At 41.5% G+C, this 26,817-nt stretch overlaps 1 long non-coding RNA gene across 1 annotated transcript in view; it reads left to right on the top strand.

The window, feature by feature from the left end:
• Positions 1-18,565, top strand: part of LOC117977042 (uncharacterized) — a 400,174-nt gene extending 381,609 nt beyond the window's left edge. Inside the window, exons 9-10 of the long non-coding RNA XR_010110183.1 lie at positions 16,063-16,182; positions 17,638-18,565. This is a non-coding gene — a long non-coding RNA (uncharacterized LOC117977042). The remainder of the gene's footprint in view (positions 1-16,062; positions 16,183-17,637) is intronic.
• Positions 18,566-26,817: the final 8,252 nt, after the last annotated feature.

Raw genomic sequence — 26,817 nt, forward strand, 5'->3', positions numbered from 1 at the left:
TAACATATAAATATGCCACTGATTTTTGTACGTTGATTTTGTATTCTGCAACTTTACTGAATTTTTTTATCAGTTCAATAGTTTTTTTGAGGAGTCTTTAAGTTTTTCAAAATATAAGATCATATCATCTGCAAACAAGGATAATTTGACTTTTTTCTCTTTAATTTGGATGCCCTTTATATCTTTCTCTTGCCTGATTGCCTTAGCTAGAACTTCCAGTACTGTTTTGAATAACAGTGGTGACAGTGGGAAGGAACCCATGCTGTGTTCCAGATCGTAGAGAAAAGGCTTTCATTTTTTTCCTATTGAGTATGATATTAACTGTGGGTCTGTCATACATGGCTGTTAGTATGTTTGGGTATGCTCCTCCTACACCCAGTTTTTTGAGGGTTTTTATTATGAGGGATGTTAAATTTTATCAAATGCTTTTTCAGCATCAGTTGAAATGATCATACAGTTTTTATCCTTCACGTTGTCGATGTGATGTAGCACATTGATTGATTTGCATATGTTGAACCATCCTTGTATTCCAGAGAAAATCCCAATTGGTCATAATGAATGACCTTTCTAATGTATTGTTGAATTCAGTTTGCTAGTTTTTTTTGTTTTGTTTTGTTTTGTTTTAATGGAGTCTTGCTGTGTCACCTAGGCTAGAGTGCGGTGGCATGATCTCGGCTCACTGCAAGCTCCACCTCCTGGGTTGATGCCATTCTCCTGCCTCAGCCTCCTGAGTAGCTGGGACTACAGGCACCCGCCACCATGCCCAGCTAATTTTTTGTATTTTTAGTAGAGACGGGGTTTCACAGTGTTAGCCAGGATGATCTCGATCTCCTGACCTACCTCGTGATCCACTCACCTTGGCCTCCCAAAGTGAGTTTGCTAGTATTTTGTTGAGATTTTTGCATTGGTATTCATCAGAGATATTGGTCTGTGGTTTTCTTTTTTTGATGTGTGTTTGTCTGATTTTGGTATTAGGATAATACTGGCTTTGCAAAATGAGTTTAGAAGTAGTGTCCCCCTATTCTATTTTTCAGAATAGTTTGAGTAGGATTGGTATTAGTTCTTTAAATGTTTGTTAGAATTCAGCATTGAAGCTATCAGGTCCTGGCTATTCTCTATTGGGAGACTTTATTACAGCTTCAATCTTGTTACATGTTATTGATCTGTTCAAGTTTTGGATTTTTTCCTGGTTTAATCTTGGTAGGTTCTATATATCTAGGAATTTGTCTATTTCTTCTAGATTTTCCAACTTATTGGCATATAGTTGCTCATAGTAGCCATTAATCATCCTCTGAATTTCTGCAGCATCAATTGTAATGCCTCCTTTTTCATTTCTGATTTTATTTATTTGGATCTTCTTTCTTTTTTTTTCTAGTCTGGCTAAAGATTTGTCAATTTTGTTAAACTTTTCAAAAAAAACACAACTTTTTGTTTCATTGATCTTTGGTATTTTTTCTCATTTCAATGTAACTTATTTCTGCTCTGCTCTTTATTATTTATTTTATTCTACTACTTTTGGGTTAGGTTTGCTTTTGCTTTTCTAGTTCTTTAAGATGTATTGTTATATTGTTCATTTGAAGTGTTTCCTTTTTGTTGATATAGGTACTTACAGCTATAAACTTCCCTCTTAGTTTGCTGTATCCCATTGGTTTTGGTATGTTGTGTTTCCATTATAATTTGTTTCAAGAAATTTTTCAATTTTCTTCCTAATTTCTTCATTGACTCACTGGTTATTTAGGAACATATTGTTTAATTTTCATGTATTTTTATAGTTTCCAAAACTCCTCTCATTACTGATTTCTACTTTTATTCCATGTGGTCAGAGAAGATGCCCTAATCATCTGAATGTTTTAAAACTTGTTTTGTGACCTAATATATGGCTTATCTTGGATAATGAGCCATATGCTGAGGAAAAGTATATGTATTCTGCAGCTGTTGGATGAAATGTTCTGTAAGAATCTATTAGATACATTTGCTCTATAATGCAGAATAAGTCTGATATTTCTTGTTGATTTTCTGTCTGGAAGATCTGTCCAATGCAGAAAGTGGAGTGTTGAAACCTTCAGCTATTATTGTATTTGGGCCTAGCTCTCTCTTTAGCTCTAATAATGTTTCCTTTATATATCTGGGTGATCCACTGTTGGGTGCATATATATTTAAAATTGTTATATCTTCTTGCTGAATTTACCCCTTTATCATTATATAGTGACCTTATTTGTCTCTTCTTATAGTTTTTTCTTGAAATCTATTTTGTCTGATATAATATAGTGACTTCTGCTCTTTTTTGGTTTCCATTGGCACGGGGTTTCTTTTTCTATCGCTTTATTTTAAGCCTTTGTGTGTATTTGTAGGCTGTGTTTCTTGTAGGCAACATATCAATGGGTCTTGTTTTTTTTTTTTAAATCTACTCAGCCAGTCTATGTCTTTTGATGGGAGAGTTTAGTCTATTTACATTCAATGTTATTACTGGTAAGTAAGGACATACTCCTGCCATTTTGTTATTTGATTTCTGGTTGTTTTTTGGTCTTCTCTTTCTTCTTTCTTTCCTTTCTATCTTCCTCTAGCAGAGGTGATTTTCTCTGGTCATATAAAGTAGTTTCCGGCTTTTTATTTTTTGTGAGTCCATTGTATGTTTTTTGGTCTGAAGTTACCATGAGGCTTGAAAATGCTATCTTATAAATAACCTATTATTTTACTGAATAACAACTTAACATTATTTGCATAAACAAACAAACAAGCAAAAAGAAAACTAATAAAACTCTATGCTTTAACTTTGTCTCCTCACTTTTTAACTTTTGGTTGTTTCCATTTATATCTTATTGTACTGATGATGTCTTGAAAAGTTATTTTAGTTATTATTTTTTATTGGTTATTTTTGAGTCTTTTTACTTAGGATAAGAGTAGTTTATACACCACAGTTACAGTGTTATAATATTCTTTGTTTTTCCATTTACTTACTATTACCAGTGAGTTTTGTACCTTCAGGTGATTATTTATTGCTCATTAATGTCTTTTTCTTTCTGATGGGAGTACTCCCTTTAGCACGTCTGGTAGGAAAGGTCTGGTATTCATGGAATCCCTCAGTTCTTGTTTGTCTGAGAAAATACTTATTTCTCCTTCATGTTTGAAGGCTATTTCTGCCTGATATACTATTCTAGGGTGAAATATTTTTGTTTTTGTTTTTGTTTTTGTTTTCCTTCAGCACTTTAAATATGTCATGCCACTCTCTCCTGGTTTGTAAAGTTTCCCCTGAAGCTTGCTGCCAGACATATTGGAGCTCCATTTTATGTTATTTGTCTCTTTTCTCTTGCTGCTCTTAGGATCCTTTATTTATCCTTGACTTTTGGGAGTTTGATTATTAAATGCCTTGAGGTAGACTTTTTTGGGTTAAATCTGCTTGGTGTTCTATAACCTTCTTGTACTAGGATATTGATATCTTTCTCTAGGTTTGGGAAGTTCTCTGGTATTGTTCCTTTGAAAAAACATTCTACCCATATCTCTTTCTCAACCACTTCTTTAAGACCAAAAAGTCTTAGATTTGCCCTTGAGATTATTTTCTAGATCCTGTAGGCAAGCTGCATTGTTTTTTATTTTTTTAATTTTGTCTCCTCTTACTCTGTATTTTCAAATAGCCTGTTTTCAAGCTCTCTAATTCTTTCTTCTGCTTGATAAATTCTATTAAAGGAAAATCTGATGCATTCTTCAGTATGCCAATTGAATTTTTCAGTTCCAGAATTTCTGCTTGATTCTTTAATTATTTCAATCTCTTTGTTAAATTTATGTGAGAGAATTCTGAACTCCTTCTCTGTGTGATCTTGAGTTTCTTTGAGTTACCTCAATGCAGCTATTTTGAATTCTCTGTTTGAAAGGTCACATATCTCTGTTTCTCCAGTATTGGTCCCTGGTGCCTTATTTAGTTCATTTGGTAAGGTCATGTTTTCCTGGACGGTGTTGATGCTAGTAGATGTTCTTTGGTGTCTGGGCATTGAAGAGTTAGGTGTTTATTGTAGTCTTCACTGTCTGGGCTTATTTGTAGCCATCCTTATTGGGAAGGCTTTCCAGATATTTGAAAAGACTTGGGTGTTGTGATCTAAGCTGTATCTGCTTTAGGAGACACCCCAGGCCCAATAATGCTGTGATTCTTGCAGACTCATAGAGGTACGGACTTGATGGTCTTGGACAAGATCTGGGAGAATTCTCTGGATTACTGGGCAGAGACTCTTGTTCTCTTCCCTTACTTTCTCCCAAACAAATGAAATCGTTCTCTCTGTTCTGAGCCACATAAAGCTGGGGGTGGAGTGACACAAGCACCACCAGCAATACAACTGGGCTGGGTCAGACCTGAATCCAACACAGCTCTGGGGCTTGCCCAAGGCCTGCTGTAACCATTCCCTGGCTACTGCCTATGTTCTCTAAAGGCCCTGGGGCTCTATGATCATCAGGTGGTAAAGCCGACCAGGCCTGTATTCTTCTTTTCGGGATAGTGAGGTCTCCCAGGCCCCAGGTGGGTCCAGAGGTGCTATCCAAGAGTCAGGGACTAGAGTCAAAGACCTTAGAGGTCTATCTGGTGTTACTGTATTACAGCTGCGCTGGCACTCAAACCATAAGACACAGTCCTTCCCACTCTTCCCTCCCCTTTCTAAGGGCAAAGGAGCCTCTCCCTGTAGCCACCACCACCCCAGGCCACAAGGAGTACTGCTGGACTACCACCCATGTTTCCTTAAGGTCCAGGGGCACTTCAGTCAGCTCATGGTGAATGCTGCCTGGCCTGGAACTCACCCTCTAGGACAGTGGGCTCCCTGCTGGCTTCAGTCAGGTCCAGAAACGCTGTCCAAGAGTCAAGTCTTAGAATCAGGAATCCCAAGAGCCTGTTTGATGCTTTGCCCCTCTGTGGCTGTGCTGGTATCTAAGGTGCAGGACAAAGTCCCCTTTACTTCTGCCTCTGCTTTTCTCAAGCAGGAGGAGTTTTGCCCCATAGTCATTACACCTGGGAATGGGCTGACTTTCACTTGAAGCCAGCAAGTCTCAGAGGCTGACCCAAGGCCCTTGATGTAGTACCTGGGTATTGCTGCTCGTTATTTAGGGCCCTAGGGCTCTTCAGTTAGCAGGTGATGCATGCTCCCAGGACTTGGTCCTTTCTTTCAAGGGAGTGGGTTCCCTTCTGGCCCAGGGTGTGTTAAGAAATGTTGTCTAGGAGCTAGGGCCTGGAATGGGGGCCTCACAACTCTGACTGGTGTCCAATCCTGTTGTGGATGAGCTGGTATCCAAGATGCAAGACAAAGTCCTATCCACTTTTCCCTCTCCTCTCCTCAAGTGGAAGAAGGGGGTCTCTTTTGGAGCCACGAACTGTGGAGCCTGGGGTTAGGGGAGGGGTGATGCCAGCACTCCCTTGGCTGCCCCAGCTGGTGTCTTAGTAGGTTGCATCCAAGCCACCTCCCCACCACGCCCACCCCAGTCCACTGCTTCTGGGCCTAATTCAACACTAGGACTAGCCTAAGAATTGCAGTCCTTATGGTTTAGACTGCCTTTCAAGTTTACTTGGAGTCACAGAGCACTGTAGCCCTCTGTGGTGAGATTTGCAGGCACAAGTTCTGACTGCTGGGATCCATGACTGGCTTCTGTTTAGGGCTGGTTTAAATGCGCCCTCTGTGGGCAGACATCAGCTGAGTTTGACCCAGTTCTCCTTTCTGCTCTAACAGGACAACACTGAGTTCAATGCCTCAGAATTGCTGGGTTCTCCCTGCCCCAGCACCCAAAGAGGCTCTCTGCACCAGGCCACTGCTGCCAGGGGTGGGAGAGGGGTGGCGTCAGCGACTCAGGACTGTTTCTTTCTACCTCTTCAGTGCCTTTTTCAGCACTAAGAAGTTAAAACCAGGTACTATGAGTGCTCGCCTGTTTATTGGTTCTTATGAAGGTGTTTTTTTTCTGTGTAGATAGCTGTTAACTTGGTGTCCTTGTCTGGGGGGATGATCAGTGAAGCCTTCTCTAACACCATCTTGCTTCACCTCCTATTCTGCCCAGGTTTTAACAAGCCTTCTTGCTGTGGGTTGATGAGGGCCAGAATATCACGCAGATTTTAATTCTAAGAGATTAAGATGTTAAACCCTTCTATTCATCTAGAGCACAATAAAGAGTAGTTTTTGCAGTAGTAATTAGTCTTCCAAGTAAGGCAGGTACTATGGGTCTGGTGGTTGGCACCTGCTTTCCAGCTCCTATAAGAACTGTTTTGTTTGTCTTAGAGTAATAAACACAAACTGCTTTTATAACTTGAAAAAAAACTCAACAAAATCCACTGCAGCTTGAGAACAACCTGAAATTGATTGTCTTTCTATGTTATTTCCTCATTAGAGCTTTGACCTACTCATTTCTAACCCATGAGCTTCAGGTTTTTTAATCTACAAAATAGAGCCATTGCGGTAAATACCAGTCCAACAAGACCTGAGGTTAACACATCTCAGAAGAAGTAAACACCTGCCATGAGCTGCTTCTGTGCGCCATTGGTATTGATGAGGGAAGGACTTAATGACCCAGAGTGAGTACAACATATCTGCAAGTGGGGCATGATATTCCCCAGAGAGTTCAATAGGAAGCAACAAGCAAGCCAGAGAGAAACTGTAGTATTATACAGTCAGTTGGTAGGAATGTCAAAAGAGGCAATGAAAGAGATTTTCAGGAATGGAGACAAACCTCTGTAGGACCACAGAGAAGCTGAATGCCTTCCCTCTCTAGGGTGTACACATCTTCTTTCATTTATAGCTCACTTGTCAAGATTTTAGATGAAGCAAATTATTTTTCCTCTTTGTTAGTAAAAATCCCATAAATGCTAGCTAAGGTAATTGTTTTAGCAGTCACTCCTGCAACCCAGCTATGCTTAGGGAAATCTACCAATGATACCATTTATTGAGTACCACTGTATGATAAGCCCGCTCCATGTGTTATCTTATATGATCATCCTAATAACCCTCTGGTATAGGGGTTAGCATCTCTATTTTATGTATCAGGTATTTAGCCCCTGTGTGGTTAAGTCACATACGCAAGACCATATGCTTAGTAAACAGGACAACTGGCATTGGAAACCAGGATTGTCCTAATTAAAAGAGAATCAGGGGCCAGGGGCAGTGGCTCATGTCTGTAATCCCATCTATTTGGGAGGCTGAGGCGGGAGGATCACTTGAGGCCAGGAGTTCGAGACCAGCCTGGGCAACAAAGTAAGCATCCATCTCTACTCTCTCCTTTTCCCTCTCCTCTCCTCAAGTGGAGAATAAAGTGGAAATAAATAAATAAAAACAGAATTTAAAAAATTAGCTCAGCCTAGTGGGCATGTACCTTTAGTCCCAGATACTTGAGAGGCTGAGTTGAGAGGATCACTTGAGCTGAAGAGTTCAAGGCTAGGGTTGTGCCACTACATTCCAACCTGGGAGACAGAATGAGGCCCTGTCTCTTAAGAGAGAGAAGAAATCAATAGTTGTGGATTTGAACCTAGTTATGGAAGAATTGTGAGGTAATTTCAGACAAAAAGTATTTCCTATTGAGAACAAATCAGTTAAGTAAAAGATAGAAGTAAGAAAAATGAACCAACATGTATTGAGTGTTCCCTCTTAACCTGCCTTTCATTCCCACAACATATCAGGCTCGTCTAGCACTCAACATTAGCACTTTCTCTGCTACATTACATTGCCTCTCAGCAAGAAATGTGTTCTCACTTGTATTATTTTTATTCCTACCCTTTCATCTCCCTCTCCCTCCCTCCATGTCCAGTGAACTTCCCAGAAAGTTGGGCATAACAGTTATAGCAGATAATAATTCTATGTAACATTTATTGATCACTTTCCAGGTACCAGTTTCTGTGTTGAGCTCTTTATGTGGACCTTACAATTTAATCATCAAAATACCCATAAAGAAGATGATATTTTATCCCCATCTTCTGGATGAGAATATTGCACCACATTTTTTCTTCTCTCCTCCTTACTTCCCAATTGCATTAAAATATTTTTCTTTGGATTCAGGGATCATGGCCTAGGGAGAAACACAGCTTTTTGTAGAAGTAAAAATGTGAACACAGATACAATTCTTCATTTTCCCCAACATACCATGCAATGCAAAGATGCTACTTTTTGTCTGCAATGATTCTACCTATTGTTAGTTCACTGCATCCTCAGAGTCAGTGCACAGGCAGGAGAGACTGAGATTATTTAGATTCTCATAGTACAGCATATAATGAGGAAGACAGGCTAGGATGCCATGGGTGCCACATTAGTGCCTTCTTTAAGGTTCTGATATACAAGCAGCCCTGCCCCAGTTGGTTTGTGTTTAAAAGAAGATCATTTATTAAGGTGCTGATATACAAACTCTGTCCCACCCGAGTTGGCTTGTGTTTAAAAGAGGATCCTGACAAGTCTACCTAAAGAAGATGAAAGAGATATTGGGGGCAGGGGACAATGGACTAGCTAATGTGCAGAAATAAACTTTACAGCTCTAGGCCAGGGCCACCATAAAACTCTTCCACACTGTGCAGCACACATTATGGCGGAAACAACACGCCTTGGCTGGTGGCTTTGCTCCGTGTTCCTCAAGAGAGCTCTGGGTTGCAAACTTGCCTGCTCCCTGGCTGTCTCATCTTTTCCATGTGAGGACCACAATTCCTGACCTTTGCAGTGGCTGTAAACTTTGAGACAGGGAGGCAGGATCTGCAGCTTGCCAGGGGCCTCGGAGGACTCTGGTGGCCCATGCAGCTCTATGGGCTTGGAACTTGAGCTCATTGAGGATGTCACCTACAGATAAACAAGTGACACGTCTTGAACACATTGCAAACAACTTTTAAAGGTCATCTCATCCATGCCTCTGTCTCTTCTTTGGAAGACTTCAAAATTATTTCAGAGTGAAAATGTCTCCTGTTTTCAAAAATTGCCAAATATAAATTATATGAATGAGTTTGTTTAAACAACTTAGAGGACCAAAATAAAAAATTTTCTTAAGTCTAATCAGTCGTGCTTCAGGAACATAGGATGTTTCCTCTTGTTCTGCCTTTTGGAATGGTGAAGGGTATTTCACTGACATCTTGAATCATTTAGAGGGACTTAGGATTCAATTTAATACAATAAATATTTACTGAGCTTCTACGTATCTGATACTGAAATGGGGCCGAGAGGGTCACAAAGTTGATGATCTGGGCTTCTTTCTCATCTCAAGAAGCATAATTCCCACATCACTCATGATGCAGAGTGTGGTAAATGCCACATAGTAAGGCCACAAGGAGAGGGTTTGGAGCCATTGATGTTACCTAGAATCAAATAATTCTATGGTGGCGACAAAGATACTCAGGAGAGCACCTGCATCTCATCTGGACCAAAAGGAATGAACACAACTGTCTGGATGAGCTGTGGCACAGGCATTCTGCCAAGAAGAGGAAGCTGGCAGAAGAGGCCTTGGTAAGTCTGAATTCTTGCCTCAGTTCTGGTACTGAGTTCTCCCTGCACATTACATTCCTACTGTGAACCATTCACTCCTCCCTTCCTCCATAAATTTATCTAATTGATATCTATTAAACAAATGCCTACCATGTTCTTGACCCTGAGCCACATGTGAGAGATTCACCAGGCAACAAGACAGATGGGAGGAGCCCCACTGCTATGGTCAAATGTTTGTGTTTTCCCAAAATTCGTACGTTGAAACCTAACTCCCAAAATGATGGTGTTAGAAAGTGGGACCAGTGGGAGATGATTAGGTCATGAGGGATTAACATCATTATAGAAGAGACCCCAAAATGTTAGCTGGTCCTTTCATCACGTGAAGACACAGCTAGAAGGCACCACCTATTAACCAGAAAGTGGGCATCAGCAGACACCAAATCTGTTGGCACTTTGATCATGGACTCCCCAGGCTCCAGTACTGTGAGAAATAAATGTCTGTTGTTTATAAGCCACCTAGTTTATGGTATTTTGTTATAGCAAGCCAAATGGACTAAGACACCCCACCCTTGTGAAGGGGACAGAGGACTAGAAATAATGAACAAATCTGCACTGAGCATAATCCATGGCACATAGTACTGCAGAGCAGTGCTGTACAGTGCTCTTCAGGGCCTCGCAGGAGGTGCAGGTAATAAATGTAACAGTCTGAGATCATCTTAAAATGTTGCTCCATCCCTGCTTCATCCCTTCACTATCTGTCATCGTGTACTATTCAGGGTTTTTTCATAGTAATTATATATATTTAACATTTTATTACATTGTTTATTGCCTGTCTCTGTCATGTGAATAGAAATTCCATAAGGGCAGAATTTTTGTCTCATTCAGCACTCTATTCTCATCGCCTAAAATCATGTCTGGCACATGATAGGAACTCAAATTCCTATCTATCTATCTATCTATCTATCTATCTATCTATCTATCTATCTATCTACCTATTTAGCTAGGTAGCTATCTACCTACCTACCTACCTATCAATATAGCTATCCATCCATCCACCTACCTACCTACCTTCCTACCTATTTATAATCTATTTAATTCTTTATTTACTTATGATAGCCTAGAGAAGCTAATGAATTCTTAGAGGCAATTAATTATCTTAAGAGTTCAGAGAAGAAAGAAGTAAACATATGAAAAGATGCTTAATTAACATCATTAGTCATTACAAAACTGCAACTTAAAAGCACAATGAGAAACCACTATACACCTATTAGAATGGCTAAAATTAAAAAGACTGGCCATACCAAATACTGCAACAAGTGGAACTCTCAAACATTGCTAGTGGAAGTGTAAAATGACACAACCACTTTAATGATACAACCACTTTGGAAAATGTAGTTGTATCATTTTGGTACTTACTTAAAAAGTTAATCATATATTTACCATAAGATCCAGCTATTTAACTTCTAGGCATTTACCCAAGAGAAATGAAAGCATATGTCCACATGCTATGGTGTAAATGTATTCCCCTAAATTCATGTGTTAGAGATGGAGGTGAGAGGATCACTTGAGGCCAGGAGTTCAAGACCAGCCTGGGCAGCATGGCAGGACCTTACTTCTACAAAAAAATTTTAAAAGTAGCTGGGCATGATGACACATGCTTGTGGTCCCAGCTACTCAGGAGGATAAGATGGAAGGATCACTTGAGCACCAGATTTGGAGGCTGCAGTGAGCTATGAATGTGCCACTGCACCCAAGCCTGGGTGACAGAGTAAGACACTGTCTCTAAAAAGAAGAAACACAGAAACTTAATTTACAATGCAACAGTTTTGGGAGGTGGAGTCTTTTGGGAGGTGTTTAGCTCATGAGTGGTCTGCCTCATGAATAGGTTAATGCCCTTACAAAAGGACTTGACAGAGGAAAAGTTAGCCGCTTTTTACTCTTCCTCCTTCTTCCACATGAGGACACAGCGTTCCTCCCTTCCTGAAGACACAGCATTCAAGGTTCCAGCTTGGAAACAGACAGCAGCCTTCACCAGATGCTGGTGTCTTTATCTTGGACTTCTCAGCCTTGAGAACTCTGAGAAATAAATTTCTGTTGTTTATAAATTACCCATTCTCAGGTGTTCTGTAACAGCAGCATAGACTAAGACACGACACTAAGATTTATACATGGATGTTCATAGCAGCCTTGTTTGTAATAATAAAAAACTAGGAACAACCCAAATGTCCATCAGCGGTTATAAACAAGCTGTAGTGCATCCACGCAATGGAACACTGCTCAGCAATTAAAAGGAATGCATGACTGTGTGAATGAAGCCAGAACAACAAAAACTGTGCAAACTCTATGACTTCATTTACATAAAATTCTATGACATGGAAACCAATCAAGAGTGACAGAAAGATCAGTGGTTGCCTAGGGGCTAGTGTCAGGGCTGCAGAGAGGGACAGAGAGGTGCCACAAAAGAACATGAGGAAACTTCTGGAGACAGTGAACATGTTCATCATCTCAATCATGGTGATGGTTTCACAGTTATATATTTATACAAAAAAATTGAATTGTAAGTTTTGAATACGTACAGTTTATGTGTGTTATTTATACATCAATTAAAAACGAAAAAAATAAAAGCTACACTTTTGGCAATTTGAAGATTTCAACGTTGCTCTGTGAATATGCAAGTCCGGCAAGACATTTACGTGTCTTATAGATTAGACTGTAATGATAAGGCATCTACTTCCACCTGGAAGAAGTTTTAAGAAGAATGCTAGTTAACGTGTATTGAGAATTTGTTATGTGTCTACAAGTGGGCTATGTACATACACTATGTGAGTTAGGCCCCACAACAATTGTGAGGTGGTTCCTATTATTATCTCCATTTTCAGTTGATAAAATTGAGGCTCAGGAAATTTAATAACTTGCCAAAGACCTCAGGACTGCTAATTGGTATAATAAAAATTTGAAAACAGGCTCATTTGATAGTTGAATTGAGCCTCTTAATTTCTATGCTATTGGTAATAGGTACTTAGTTTTTAGAGAAATTTAGAATGGGTTGGAGGGGTTTTGGAAGGAGACAGTTGAGTCTAGTGCTGAGTATTTACTAAGTATCAGTAAAATACTTAGTTCAAATATTAATTTTGCAAATCTAAAGTATAAAGCAATGTGTTGTGATTCTATACTTAGAAATTCTCAAAACTGTCCTCTTATCTATTTCAAATTTGACATCTTTCTTCCATCTCTACCTTTATACAAAAAAATAAATGCCGTCATAACCAGTGCCACCATAACTTCTTGCCTGGATAATTGCTCAGCCTCCGGCTGGTGTTCCTTGCTTATATGTTCCACATAGCAGCCAGGATGATCATCTGAAACCTGAAATAATATCTTGTCACTTTCTTTCTGAAAGCCATCTAGTTTTTTTAGGACATTTAAAATAAAATCCAAACTTCTAATCCTAATTTTACTATGTACTTCTTTTGAAAACCCCAAATGACAGTCTCGCTATGTTGCCCAGGTTGGAATGCAGTGGCTATTCACAGATGCAGTTAAAGAGCACTGCAGCCTTGAACTTCTGGCCTCAAGGGATCCTCCACCTCAGCCTCCCATGAACTGGGACTGTAGGCACACAATACCATGGTGGGCTTCCTACATACTCTTCTCTGATCTTGTCTTCTGCCATGCTCTCCCAGACTCTCTACTCTTAGTGTTACTAACCTTCTTTCTGTTTCCCAAACACATAAAATGAGTTCTGCTATGGTTTGAATGTGTCCTCTCCAAAATCTTGTGTTGCCAATGTAATAACATTAAGAAATGTAACCTTTAAGAAGTGATTAGGCAATGAGGGTTCCTTCCTCATGAATGGGATTAGGTGCTCTTCTAAAAAAAGCTTGAGAGAGGGAGTGCAGTTTGTACCCTTTTCCCTTCTTCCTTCAGCCATGTAAGGACACAGCATCCCCCGCCCCAGCACAGAGACTGCAACATTCAAGGTGCCATCTTGGAAACAGAGGCCAGACCCTCACCAATGAACGTGCTGGTGTCTGACCTTAGACTTCCCAGCCTCCAGAACTGGAAGAAACATATTTCTATTCATTATATATTAACCAGTCTGTAGTATTCTGTTACGGCAGCACAGAATGGACTAAGACAGGTCCCATCTCATGCCTTTTGTACCTGACGTCTTCTCTTCCTGAAATGTTGATCCTTTAGGTTTCTGTATGGTTCACTCTTTCTCATTCTGGGTTCATCCCAATGTCAGATTTTGCATAACTACCCCAAGTAAAGCAGTCCCACCGTTGGCCCTGTAGCTCTGTTTTCTATTACATTACTAAATTTTGTTAATTTTCATAGCACTTACTACTACCTGAAATAGTCTTATATATTTATTTGATTATATCTATCTGTCTCACCTCAATATGTTTTCTGTTCATAGGACAAAAAATGTGTCAGTCTTTCTTTACCATTGTAACCCCAGAGCTTAGAAGAATGCTGGGCACACAATAAGTGCTTAATAACTATTGAGGGACTATACTGACTGCACGAATAATAAGTGGTCTGTGATGAGATGTAATCCCAAACTTTGCCAGTAGGTGTTATAGTCCAGCAACCAACAGTTGCAGACATTAATATGCCAACCTGGATGGTTGCTACCACCCATGTGTCAGAGTCTATGTTAATAATTTATTTCTTCATTTTTAAATTAAAAATTCCATATAGTGAATGGCACCACAGGGACAAGCCTTGTAAATATGATGTGACATCCAAATCACAGAATTCCCTCTGATTCAGTAGGCCCAAACTCACCATCTGAACTGCTTTATTTTTAGGGTTGCATGAACTCAGCCTGGCCTCAGGGCTGGGGTAAATATTATCTAGCAACACCTTTCCTTATTTCCCTACATTCTCTCTCTGTAATGATTTGTTTGGGAAATCACCTCAGCCTAAACTCTAGTTGAATATTCACAATTGCTTCTGAGCATCACAAATCATTTGCTTCCTTGGTGCTATTCTGAGGATGGAGCTTCATAGCACCACTCTTTGGATTACTGAACCTGCCAACTCTCCCTTCTGGTTGCCAAGAATTAGCAGTATCAATAAATACTCAGAAAAGTCTGCCATAAATAAGCCAAGTTCCTACCCATTATAATCAATAAATAAATTATGGTGGTGCCAGGCAGTAGCCCATCTTGTTAGGAGGTCTGTCTACAGTTTTTTTTTAGAGCCCAGGTTTTAGGTGGCTCTTCTTGGTGGTGGGCAAGAAGCACTGGGAAGAAACCTAGATCAGAAGGTTGATGGGGTCAGAAATAAATGGACTGACCTGTCTCTGAATGATGAAGCATTTCTTTGAAAATCTTTCTTTGTGAGGGCTGTTTCCAAGCTGCACAGAAACAGGAAACAAAAGAATTTTCCTTTTTATTTTCTTAACAAACAAACTATTCCTTGGCTGTCTCTTTGTAGATGGGTGCCGTTGACAACACAGAGAGAAGAGAGAACCTAAACAATGAAACAAGTCCCCTGCCCACATGCTGTCAGACACTGGAGAAAAGAACAAAACCAAAGAAAAGCCACTGAGCAAACACAATGGCCTTGTCTTCTACCTTTCTTGTGGCACAATGCAGGACTGGACAGCACTGTCCTCCCCGCCCCCATCTCCTTCCCTCCCTCTACTCTCACCCCCCTCCACCAGCCTTCCTGCTCCCAAAGCACATTACTGACTAGCAGCTTGCCAGTCCAGATTGTAGTTTTAATCCACCAACTAGTATTGCAGCTTATAGAATGGCTTTGGATTTATGAAACAGGCTGAGGGGAAATAAAGTGCCCTAGTTTGTAGATAATAAAAGCTAAGAGTGGTGCATCCAGGGAGAGAGGTGGGGTGCCAGGGGTTCTTAGGAAGGTAGTGGTACCACCTACTGCCAGAGTCTCTTTTGAATTGGCTTTATCCAGGAGTCCCAAAAGCCCTTTAAACTACTTCATGGTAGCCTTTGACAGAGAACTCTTTGGCAGTGACTTGGAGAGGGTTTATGAAGACAGTGCTCAGGCTTTGGTCATGACACAGGCAGATTGGGGATGGAGTGGTACATGTTTGATTGCAGTGTGTGTTGAGGGGCAACGGGGCAGGTCTTGGTACAATGACAACTAGCATGAGACCTTGAACTCAACATGGATTTTAAAAGTGTTTGTTTAATGCATGAATAAAATAATGCTCATGATATTTTGTGGTCTTTAGTGACCAATCATAGTAGACGTCTTAAAATTACCAAGCCCTAAGGAATACTAAAACCCAGTCTAATAAACTCAGTAAAACCAAGAGTGGACTCTAATGTAAACTGTGGACTTTTGGATGTACCTCTCTGGTGGGGAATGTTGATAATGGAGGAGGCTAAGGCTTGTGTGGGGGTGGCGAACACATGGAAAATCTCTGTATCTTTTGCTTATTTTTCTGTGAACCTAAAACTGATCTAAAAAAAAAGTATATAAAAAATTCATAGCCACATAAATTGGCAGTCAGATCTGGTGATTCAGCTGAACCTTTATCTAAGTATATAGAAAAGAACACATATTTTCTGATGTTTGAAAAAATTGCTGTTTTACCTTGAAACTAATAAAACAAAATTGGCACAACTTATTTTTTAAATGCAGTAAAAATACTTAGTCTGTCCTACAGCCTATATTCATCTACTGTGGACATCATTTCCTCGCCATGAAATTTCCGTGGAATCTATAGGAGGCAAACCTGGGATTAAAGCCTGAATTTGCCATTTAATAATGAGGAAACCTTGGAAAAGTAAGTTAAACTTTTGTGGCCTGTTTTCTCACCCACACGATGGAGATAGTCTACATATTCTCAAAGGGCAGGGGTAATGCCTCTGAGAGACAGCCTGTGGGAAAGTGGTTTGCAAATTACACAGTGGTACACAGACACTAGTTGTTATTTTGTTCCATTTGCTCTTTTTGGCTTTTGGACAAATGTTGCCTTTAAGTATAATGAATTTAGTGTTCAGATAAGCTTTCTCCCCTCCCGTGCAGGGTGGCAGGGGTTACATGTGGGTTTCTGGACTCGATGGAACATTGGAGGGACAGGAGATGGCTGTCCCAGGGCCCCTTCCAGAGCACATTGTAGAGCTGGATCAGTAGGCATGGTTCAGGAGAAGGGCAAGTTTAGGTTTTAGTTGTGACTTTACGTTGGTACTTAAAACAAGCGTAGTATCAGTTGCTTGATATTTGTGTCTGTGTGTGTGCTTCCTATAAAACTCAAACAAAATACAGTCATAAAATGGCACTGGCTCACAAACCCGGAACATTATGAAATCAGATAGCAGGTCTAATGAGAACTAGAGTGAATCAAATGAGCAGCATTCCTTTAAGATTGATTTCCATAAAACTTGGGAGGACGAGGGTTTCAGGAAAAGAGAGGCAGGGTAAGCTGGGAGTGGGAAGGAAAAGGAGTTTGGTGGGACCAAAGCAGTGACCATAGCATGTCCAGACGCATCCTCTAGACGTAGTTATAATGGGCAAAGGCAGCAGATTGGAAGAGGCATTTAGAGGAGAAAGGGCCAGTTTTCCAAACAAGGCAAAAATAAAAATAAAAAATAAAATAAAAATAAAACAAAACACCTTGCAACTTAAGAATCACGAAATAAGTTGATGTATGACTCACACTTGACTCGTGTTTTCCACATGGCTACAGGAAATCAGCACACAGTCAGCTTCACTCAGCAACCCTGAGTTTTGTGTACGCTTATCAAACAAAACTTTTCTCTTTATAAAAAATCCATACTGCCCCTAAACTCAGTCTGGGCCCAGGGCCAGCTGAGCCCATCTTTGTGGCCCAGAATATCCAGGGCCTGTGAGCTCTCCAGGCATCATCTGCAGGACCCAGGCTTCCTGGAGGAAACATGCCCAGCTCTGAGGGTTCTAGTGTTGCCTGTTCTCTTTCTTGCTTCACAAGCTTAGAAATGCACAGTAAAGAAGCATAGAAAAACAGAGTGAAATGTCTGGAAGGGATTTTAGGGATTATTCAGTCCATTGCCTTTAGAGACGAAAAAAAAAAAAGAAGGCTAGAAAGGAGAAGCAGCATGCTCTGGATAGGGCCACAGTTAGACTTGAACTTGACTCTCAACTTCTAGTCCTGTGAGCTTCAGACAATGGGGAGGGTTGTCACTCTAGCAGAGAGCACAAAGTGATTAATTTTCATCTGACTCATTTCACTCAGCAAGCATTTCCTGTGTTCTTCCATCAGGTCTGTCTATCTGGATGACTGTCAGTCCAGCAGAGACATAGAAATGTGCCATAAATAACCGAATGCATCACAAAAACAGAACAGGAGCTATGAGTGTTACTGAAGGCTTGATTTGAGTTCTCACCTGAGAAACGGACACCCCCTAGCCCACTCCCACAGTTCACACTGGTTCTTCTACCTACAAGCCGAGTCTTCACTTTCTTAAAAGGGGACGTGGACATGAATTGACTAGGCCACACATTTATCAATTTGAAGCCATTACTTTGCTTCACAGATGTAGAAGCCCCATTTCTCGACAAAGAAGAGGAAAGAAAGAGGAAAAATGAAGGAATAAATGATAGAAGTAAAGAAGAATGTAAATAAACTTTCTGGTCTACACAGAATAAAAGGATCCAGTCTAGCCAACTAGACAAAAGTTAGTTTCTCAATATTAACATGCCTGTTGCCTCTCTTCTGTTTCCAGCCCTGGAATAATAAGTTTCACTTTTTCATTTCTTCACCCAAAATAAAACTTGAACTTCTCACTTCCTCATCTTTTCATTTGCAGATCTCAAAAGCAGCCTCTTCCACATCTACCCTTGGGGCATGTCTGGCCCACTCCCCTACGGCCTTGAATGTCACAAGAAGTTCTTAAATGTGTTCAGTTGCAAATATATTTTACCACTTTATTTGCAGCTCCCGCACATTCTTGGATCTCAAAAGCCACTTTAGCATCAACTAGGGGCTGTTCTGAGGTCCGGACAGCTGTTGCAAGGTGGTATCATAGGTTCTCAAGCCCTGGCTAAGAGTAACTTAACAGCAAGTAATCATTCCATGATGCTGAATCTCACCTGTTAGGTACATGCCACACTGCCATCCCTGACTTCAGAGTGTGGCTTTCTCTCCTGCATTATTAAGGTAGAAAGACATTATTTGAGATGAACTATAAATGTATATATATAAATTTATCTCTGTGCTTGTTATTTTTTAGCTTCCGAGTTTCTTATCCTCAGCTGTCAACTCCTAACCAACATGGTACTGTCAGCCCTAACCTGAGATGCCAAGCAATATGGCTTTTCCAACTTGGTGATTCCTCATGCCCTGACATCAGTGGTTCTCAGGCCATATACTTTCTCTGCCTAGCTGGATCTCCCTTTCACTTCACATTTCACTAGATCTCACCTTCTCCTTTGTTTGCATCTCACTTCTCCCCAGATCCCCATTGCATTGCATCCATTCATTCATCCATTCATCACTTAGTATTTACTGAGGTCAGACACTGTGAAAGCACTGCAGGGTTTGTACAGAAGCATAAGACACTGTGCCTAGGGTCAAAGAGCCTCCAGTTCAGTAGGAGGAATCAGATAAGCACAGAAGTAATTATGATACTAGGGAAAATGTGACCATTGCCTTCCAAAATGGGCATAAAGTCATATGGGAAGGAGAAGCATGTTGGTTTGGATGAAGGGAGGGGACATTTGAGGTAGTTCTCATACAGTGTGTAAGACTATAGGTAGAGCTGTTAAGAAGATATCTATGCTTGCAGAATGTACAGGAACATAGCCAGTGAAGTAGAAGTGTGGCGTATATGTAGTGACTTCTCAAGCATGCTTCTTCAGTTAGGGTGCTACAGGCTGCAAGTAACAGAAAAACCCAACAGACAGTTCCTTCTACCTGGGGTACCATATCAACACATTCACTTTCCCACCAGGAGTTCCCAAAGTGTTCCGTGTATCCCAGCCACATGCAATCATTGCACTTATTTTATTGTTTGCCTCCTCCACTTAACTATGCTCATGTGGACAGCAGGGGCTATTCTACTTCTTCCCTATTGTGTATGCCTAGCACAGCGCCTGGCCTACATTAGATGCCCAGTATATATTTGTTGAACTGAATAAATATTTGGTGAGTGAATGAATGGATGAGTAGGGGAAAATGAGGCTAGGGGCTTTAGGTGGAGGAAGTGCCATTTAGATGAGTCCCATACGGTGCATAGGTAGATTTGTACCTCTTCTTTCCTTTGCTTCTGTGATCTGAATATTGACAAAACTCCACACTAGATTATGGGGTAGCTTATGCCAGGCAGCTCAGCATTACCTTTAGTAAGCTCAGGCAGCAGGGACAGGCAAGCCATTTCCAGGATGTAATTTGATAGGATGTGAATGAGGAGTGAGGAAAGGCTAGAATAGAAAGAGAGGGAAAGAGAAATCCCCTTGGAAAAATTGATGAAATATTCTTGGCTACTTATTGGAATCTCTGATATGTTATTCTATATCTTTATCCTCGCCCTCACCTTGATAATCCACAGTTTTTAATTCTAGGTGAAAACTCATAGTGAATTGATCATAGCCATGGACTCAGTGAGGTTGAATATCTTTATGTTGGTAAAATCTTCTTTCTCTTGATGCGCCATCATCAAGAATGTACAGCCAATAAAGTCACTTTGAAATGTTTATTAAACTCACATTTCCATCTTAACTAGACTGCAGCCAGTGGGGCTATAATTATAACATACCGAGGAAAAATGAGGGCCCCAGCTCCTTGAGAAGGGAACATCAGTACCTTCATTTTGAACTGTGTGGTGTGCTCTTATCCCCATGTTCAATCCCAAATTACTTACACCACTAAGTCCGGGGAAAGCAATGACATAAGAAACTCAAAAGAACAGCTTCCCTTCTCTCCTCTTCCAGGTTAGCCACTTTCAGTATCCAGGGAGTTAAGGAATGCTATGCATATGTGAGAGCCAAGACTGTGTCCAGAGCAACCTAGCATTGTGTGATGGATAAGAACCCAGGCTCTGTAGCCAGACTGAGCCTGAGTTTAAATCCTGACTCTGCAACTTATGAACTTGTGATGTGGGGCAAATGACTTTCAAAATCTCTTTGAGCCTGCATTTCTTTCTCTGTAATATGAGAATAATACTAGCACTTACTTCATGGGGCTGTTGTGAGGAGTAGAAGCCATCATGGGTATAGAGCCAAATGAAAGGTGCCTGTTACAGAGTTAGCATTCAATAAATATTATCTTTTATTATTATTATTGGTCTCACTGTCCAGCCCTGCTTCTTTGGCAACAAGAGGGGGTGAAAAAAGAGGCTTCTTGGAGAAAATGAATGCTTTTATTCCACACAGAGCTACAAATATTCAGTCCTCAAAAAATGTCATCCCAGAAAAAGAAAAGGACAAACAAAGCCACCACCAGAGAGTGAAGCTGATTTGTTTTAAAAAGAATCTTAGGATTGGAGAAGAAAACCAAATCTGCTCCATGAAATTGAGCTACAGATAATAAAAGTGTCAGCGGGGGACAGTGGTCAGAATACTGACTCTGTTGAAAAAAATTCATCATAGTTCAGAAAAATATATATTCAGGCACCTTGTCACTGTGCATCTCATCCCTCAGTGTCACCCCGGCAGCGGATCTGCTTTGTTTACTGATAACAAAAAGAGTAAAGAAAAGAACAAAGTTTTTATTATCTCTAAGCTGAGCGCCGCGGGGCCAATATAGCTGTCCATGGAAGGCTGCCCCAGCACCTCGTTCCCAGCCTCCTGCATCATCAGCTGAATCGACAGCTGAGTGCAAACTTCATTGTTCCTTCCAGCCCCTGCGATGAGTTGCAGAGAGAGGAAAAGAGGACTCTTAGTTCAACAGAAGGGCCAAACACTCCCACCAAAGCTTCCCTCCTTCCTGCAATTATGAATGTTCTTGCAGACCCAGCCACAGGGAAGCTGGCAGCCCAGGCAAAGGGGCAAGGTGGTGGCACAGATATAGAGAAGTCCAGAGAACCTGCCCAGGTGAGTGCAGGTTGAGGAGCATGCCCCTGCCCTTTTGTGAGTCATAGCACCTTTGGCAACCCATCAGAGCACTGGTCACCCTGCAGGGGGAGAATGACCTCCTGAGGCATGTATATCTCCTACCCCTGCCTCCCTGTCTAACCTGCTTTGGTACTCATGCAGCCTAGTGCAGTGTCTGGCACATAGCAGGCTCTCCAGGCAGAGTTAATGAACCAACTGAACAGAACTGAAGGACAATAGGTGGGTATGAGGAGAAATGGAGCAGGGGTGTGTTTCCTCTGAATTTTTTTGAGGTGGAAATGCTGCCAATGACACCTGTGAGGAAGAAGAGAAAGGCAGCTTTTAGTCTTTAGTGTGTATCAGGATCACCTGGGGTGCTTTTTGAAAATGCAAATAACTAGTCTCCATTCCATCCCAGGCCCACAGATCACATTCTCCTGAGTATGAGGTCTAGGAATCAGATTTACATTTTTTTAATTGCTTACAAGCCACCCCCGGGTTAAAGTGTTGCATTGAGAACCTGAGGAGTCAGGCATAGATCTACACTTAGCTGCCAAAAGCTCAGTTTCCTCTGGAGTGTCCAATCAGCAGAGAGGTTAGATTTGGAATTAAGCAGAGATAGGACAGATAACAAGATACCTGCAGGAAGACTAAACTATTTTCCTCATGGGTTTTGTTTCACTTATAAGAGCCCAATGCCCCTGAATATTTCAGTTATCAGGAGTAAACTGATCAACAGCAGAGTCCTAGAATCCTCCATCCAGACCAGCCACATTGCCGTTGGCTCCTTTGACAACCTGACCTAAGGGGCTCCTTTGAGCCAACCTGACCGTTGGCTCCTTTGACAACCTGACCTAAGGGGCTGATGCAACCACAGCCCCATGAATAGAAGACTCTGACTTCCTGATTTGTGTGTGTGTGTGTGTGTGTGTGTGTGTGCATGTGCATTTGTGTATGGTGAAAAATTGCATGGCGTCATGTGTGTATGAACACTGCACTTCCAAAATCTCCACGCAAAAATATCTATGCTCATCTCAATCCAGAGCCCTCAACACGAGTCTCCCTTTGAATTCTTATCTCTAGTGTATTGCCTTCCCTGGACGGGCCTAGCCTAGAAAACAATTCTGGCTGAGTTCTTCCTCAGTGACTGGAAGCTCAGTTAAGAAGCTCAGGATTTAGGGAACTTTTCTCTGTAAAAGGCCAGAGAGCAAATAAATAGGGCTGTATTGGCCATACCATCTCTGTGCAATTACTCCACTCTACCCGTGAAATCTGAATTTCATATAATTTGTATGTGTCTTCTTTTGGTTTGTATTCAACCATTTAAAAAACTATTCTTATCTTGCTGGCCATATCATAACAGGCACAGCTCAAGAAGGCACTGAAGAGGGTTTGTGGGGACTCCCAGAATCTGGAACCCAGGGTAAGACTTGTATTCCTACAGAAGAAAAGAACCATGCAGATGGGTGGGGGTGGATGAGGATGAACAAACAGTTTTAAATGTTTCACGGATGCTTGCAAGTATGGTGTCTGTTAAAAGCATCTGGCAAACCCCAGAAAAGGCTCTTGATTGTGCTGGCTGGAACCTATTCACATGGTAATGCTTTTTTAGGATATTAAAGAAGAGGCAGTATTCAGGAAGGAAAAATACTTAGGAAGAAGAAAACAATTAGTTTCTATTCTGGCAATAGGATTATCATTGGAGAGAGACAGAGAGGGAGAGAGAAAAATGGAGACAGGGAAAAGAAAGCACTTTTTCTTCCCATCTAAGTGTAGATATATGTGGGTCTAGTATTACTTTCAAATCACCCCCAACAGATTTTTTTTCTTGCACTATGGTCATTGTCTGGTTCAGAAATTCCTCTCAATTGTTCAACTCACGTGGAAATAATTTTTCTTCCCATGTATTCCTCCCAAATCCCTTTAAAGTCCATTGTGGCTGGGAACCAAGACATCAAAAAGCACACAACCTCAAAGAAAGGAAGAATGTGAGGCACCTGAGGTGTGCACCATTATCTGTGTGTGAAGTGCAAGAGTGCGTCCTGACTCCATCTGCGGCAAAAATGTTGGGGATGTTACAGCCGTCTTTCCGAATATACTACATTGGGGCTGTGGAGAAGACTGAGGCACCAACTCACAGGGAAAGATGAGTGGTGCTGATCAGAGCATATATCTGGGAAGCAGACATCATTTCCTTCCCTTTGCACCAGTTCCTGGCCTGCTGCTTCAGATCTGCTTTGGTTCAAAAGTCCTGTGTTCCTATTTCACCAACATTTGTTTAGCTGAGTCCGGAGCTAGCAAAATCCTATAGAATCTGCTAGGAAAGTCCTACAGAAGTAAAGGGCTCCTCCTCCTCCACACAGTCCGGTGCCTTGAGATATCTCACTGCTCCCTTGCTTCACAAGTTGTCACCAGGGCCACTACTGATGGTTATGCAGATTTTTGCCCTGTCCCGATGCATCTTGCTGAGGTGGGGAGGGATGGCTGAAGTCCAGTCTGCATTCTGTTTATCAAGCTGTGAACCATAAGGGCTGTGTCTGATTCCCCCTCCTCCACCTCTTTTCCCAGAAAGGGCCACTCTTTTCTTGGCATCAACATTTTATCTGGCCACTTAGTGCGGCTGAGTGACTATCACTGCCCAGAGGGACACCCTTTTTCTGATTCACCCAAAGACACTGTGCAGGTTCACACTGGCCCTGGGAATCCACTTCAGGACCATTACCCCAGGGCGTTCATCACCCCCATTATTTATCTATCCTTATGCATCTCAGGATAATGAGAGCAAGTTATACATCTTTGCAGAAACAGGAGAGGTATACTGGATGGTCTGAATCCACCCAGAAGACAAATGCGGGCAGGTGCTCACCACCAGCCAGAGGTCCCTAATGTCTCAAGACAGCAACAGATTAAAACCACTTGTAGGCTAAACAACGTGCTTCACTTCTCTTTCTGGCTCTGGAAGTCTGTAGTATCTGAAGAAAGTCCACTGCAGACCCTATCCTAGCAGTTTGCCTTGTGATAATTAAGCCACATAGCTGGCTTGCTCAGTCCAGGCATCAAAGGCACACAAAGCTCTCTCACACCTGGAGCAACACAGTTGGCAGAGTCTGGAGCCCCTAGAGAGTATGGTTTCTACTCAGCTTTCTTTCCTCTGAGGTCTTGGGTTGCCTTCATTTTAATCCAATTAAAGAAAAGAGAAATCAGTAAGTTTTTAGCACTAGTGGAAAAGGGCTCTATTGACAGCAGCTTAATCATTGTGCTAAGAGAGGTTAATTTCCACCCTTGGTCTTTAACAGGCCTGGTACTGGATATGAATTTTTCAGTTGATGCAACACTCAGGTCACCTCGCTGCCCATTTTAATCAGAAGGCTTCCCCAGCTCTAATTTTTATGTTTCTAACTGCTCACCCAGCCTTCTTCTCTGGAGGCTGAAGTCATATGAACTGCAAGACAGATTTTTCCCATGCAGAGCTTTCATGAGGGAATCCATCCTGCTCTCAGCCTTCTCCTCCTACCCAAACTCTAAACACACATATACAGTACTTGCTCACTTAATTACAGGGATATGTTCTGAGAAATGCATTGTTAGGTGATTTCATTGTTATGTGAACATCATAGAGTGTATGCCCACAAACCTAGATGGCAGAGCCTACTACACACATAGGCTGTGTGGCATAGCCTATGCTCCTAGGCTATAAATCTATACAGCATGTTACTCTACTGGATACTGTAGGCAACTGTAACACAATGGTAAGTATTCATGTATCTAAGTGTATATAAACATAGAAAAGGTACACCTGTTATCCCAGCACTTTGGGAGACCGAGGTGGGCAGATCATGAGGTCAGGAATTTGAGACCAGCCTGGCCAACATGGTGAAAACCCGTCTCTACTAAAAATACAAAAATTAGCCAGGTGTGGTGGCACATGCCTGTAGTCCCAGCTACTCAGGAGGCTGAGGCAGGAGAATTGCTTGAACCCAGGAGGTGGAGGTTGCAGTGAGCCGAGATCACACCACTGCACTCCAGTCTGGGCAATGGAGCAAGACTCCATCTCAGGGGAGAAAAAAATAATGTACAGTAAAAATATGGTAGTATTTTATGGGACCACTGTCTTATATGCAGTCTGTCATTGACTGAAATATTGATGGCACATGACTGTATTTTCCTCTTCCCAGCCTGTGCTATTCAATTGTGGAAAATTGTGTTTGATTGTGAAGGTATGGGCATGCATCCTTCCTTCCTGCATATCACCTAGGAGCAGGGCATCACTGCAGCATCCTCTAACCTGAAGATGCTGGAAAAATTGAAGAAGCAGGACTGAGACTGATACAAATTAAAAGAAAATTAAAAACCATACCAAAGGCCAAAGCACATAGATAAAAAATCCATTAACTGCTGATTTACGGTTTGATAACCCATGATTGTTTGCTGTGAGAAGGAAGCTAGAAGTATGAAAACTGTTAATTTCTAGGTGTGATTGGACAAACCTACACAGCTCTTAAAAGCATCTCTCATTTAGGTTAAATTAAGTAAAATCCCTCTGAATGGCTTTTCTGGATTATAGAATAATCCACAGGATTTTTGCAAGACAGGTAGCACCATTAAGGGTGCAGCAAATATGGCCTGGTACCCTGAAACCATCAAGAGCTGCTCCCACGTGACATCTCTGGGCATGGCAGAAATGTGAACCATATGTCAGGCCGACATTTACTCTAGCAGATTCCAAGGGCAGGAGTAAAGAACCAGGACTCTGTTGAAGCTAAGAATTCAGCACCATGATGAGTCAGACAGACTTAACTTTTTAACCTCTTTGGGCTCACTGCCTGCTGATAGCTGTCATTGCCAGAAATTCCTGGATTGGTTCAAACCAGAGGCCATAGTCACTAAAGTCATATTTTCAGCGCAGGCTCAGGGAAAAACATGAAGACTAGGGTGGAAGAAATATTTATCCTTGCTCCAAGTAGATGAGTAGGGACAATAATCTGGCCCAGGAGCCAAAAAGAACTTTCTGCTCTTCTGCTTCCAAGATCTTCTTCCTTTTAGTTATTTCAAAATGGAAGAAAGTCTGGATCCCACCTAATCCACAGGTTGGCAGACAGGTATACCAAATATTAGCCCTGCCTTATCTCTACCATGTGGGCAGCCATCTCCTAGACTCTGCCTCAGGCTTCTCATCTGGACCAAAGGAGAGATTATTCTTAATAGTGAGGGTGTCAGAGCAAAGGAGGCCATGCCTGGAGTCCCCCAGCAGCATCTAGGGTATTGCCATCTAGTCGGCTTCTTCATGGCCTAGAGGACAGCTATAGGCTGCCTTCCACCAACTCAAACTTTCCCCAAGCCCTCCTAACTGGCCCCTCATCTGCACTGTTCCTTGGGTTCCCCTTTTGCTCAGAGGCCACCTCCTCCTCCC

Source organism: Pan paniscus, chromosome 1, assembly GCF_029289425.2.
Source record: "Pan paniscus chromosome 1, NHGRI_mPanPan1-v2.0_pri, whole genome shotgun sequence".
In the NCBI taxonomy this organism is placed as follows: Eukaryota; Metazoa; Chordata; class Mammalia; order Primates; family Hominidae; genus Pan; species Pan paniscus.